The sequence below is a fragment of the Sprattus sprattus genome (genome assembly GCF_963457725.1).
Source record: "Sprattus sprattus genome assembly, chromosome: 7".
In the NCBI taxonomy this organism is placed as follows: Eukaryota; Metazoa; Chordata; class Actinopteri; order Clupeiformes; family Clupeidae; genus Sprattus; species Sprattus sprattus.
The window spans coordinates 4,759,001-4,761,097 of NC_137926.1; positions in this window are offsets into that span (position 1 = coordinate 4,759,001).

Genomic DNA, 2,097 nt, shown 5'->3' on the forward strand with positions numbered 1-2,097 from the left:
CAGAATGAGCATCAGTGTGGGCGCGTCATTCTCTGCACTGGAACAGACGAGAGAATCTAGAACCTGCTCTTCAGATGAAAGAGGAACATGACAAAACTATTTAAAGGACATATTGAAAAGACATTGTTCCGTGTCTCCGTGATGGTATTTATGATACTTACGAGACCAATTTTACGGTGTTGCTGAAGGTTATTGTGCGATTATGCACTGTACAACACTCCCTCGCGAATGTAACGCCAGCTTTTAAAGCCTCAACAACAGCAAAATGAAGGCACTTATGTTTTAAGAGCTCACGATGGGCTTGCCTTTTGAATCTGTGTTTTTCTCTATAAAATGTTTCATATTTCCTGCTGAAAGAAACGTTGAAAAGCTTTGACAAGACCCTTCCCGTTTTTCCATCAGTCGTCTTCAGTATCATGTTGATTAAATGTCTCGTCGAGGTGTCTTACCACAGCATGATGAAAATACCCCAGGTTTGTATTGTGCCATTTAAACAGGGGTGGGGGGGGGGGTGAGGGGTTTTTAAATATTATTTATTTTAAAATGCACATTTGCGCTTCGGGATTCAGGAGCAATAACTTGTTGCTATGTGACAACGTTTTGTATAGTTTTTTTTTTCCTCTTGCATTTTTTTAGTATATTTTGAATCGTCTTTGGGTCAAATGTACATTGGATTGTCCATGTGATGACTGGCAGAACAGCAAGACGTTTCCAAAAGGTGAGGGCTACTTCCAGTGCCGATTCCAGTGCCGACAGCTTTCTTCCTCTCCATTTCAGCCTGACTTTGATGAATGCACCGTTGTAGCTCTTTGTTATCTAAACAATTTGATGCCATGGAACTGAGCTATTTGCGTGATTCAGTAATCTAATGTTTATTGTTGTCCTAAACGTATTATACCATAAGAGCACCATTATACTATTGTTTGTACGAGGCAATTAGACATAAAAACCTTTCACTCAATTAAAAAACAATGGCAAACCCAGTCACAACAGGCCCATTCTCTGTTCTGCATCGCTCTTTTTAACCTATATCGACTTGTGTGCAATTTTGAGAAGTTTAATGTAATAAGGTCTTCATCTTTAAGTGGCTACATTCAGTGGAGGAGGTACCCAGAGTGCAGTGGGGCCCATGTGACTAAGCTAATGCTCCAGAGACCTGCTCCCGTCTGCCTGCTCTGGGCCTGACCTTCTGACCTGCTCCCTTCTGCATGCTCCTGTCTGCCTGCTTTGGACCCGATCTCCAGTCCTGCTCTTCAGACCTGCTCCCGTCTGCCTGCTTTGGACCCGATCTCCAGTCCTGCTCTTCAGACCTACTCCCGTCTGCCTGCTTTGGGCTTGACCTCCAGACTTGCTCTCGTCTGCCTGCTTTGGACCTGACCTCTAGAACCTGGTCCTGTCCTGCTCCAGGCTTTGGACCCGATCTCCAGTCCTGTTCTTCAGACCTACTCCCGTCTGCCTGCTTTGGGCTTGACCTCCAGACTTGCTCTCGTCTGCCTGCTTTGGGCCTGACCTCTAGAACCTGGTCCTGTCCTGCTCCAGGCTTTGGACCTGATCTCCAGACCTGGTCCTGTCCTGCTCCAGGCTTTGGACCTGATTTTTGGATCAGGGATGACCCTGAAGCCAAAGCGTAAAACATGAGAATACTTTCAACATTTATTTGAAAATATATAAATATTTAATAATTCATTTATATGAAGGAGCCACACAAATATTTTCATATTGAAAGTGTTAAAAAGAATATACGACCTTCCCTGATCATCCCCCCCCCCCCAAAAAAAGTAATAGTTGAAAGAGAAATATATACAAGGACAAACAAAGGAATACAAAGGCACGCAAACAAGACATGTGAGTGTGAGTGTGTGTGTGTGTGTGTGTGTGTGTGTGGTCTCACACAAAGTGTTTACAAATGTGAGAAACCCCCTCCCCCCCAACAAAACGAAAGAAAAATAAACGTATTCAAATAGCAAACAGCATGCTTTGAAGGCCACAGCACACCACATGTAACAGGTCCTCCCTGGAAGCACCCATACAGATCTCCAAGATGAGGTCAAGAAGTGGTCAGAATCGAGCCGAACATACAGTGGCCGCTTCTCCTCC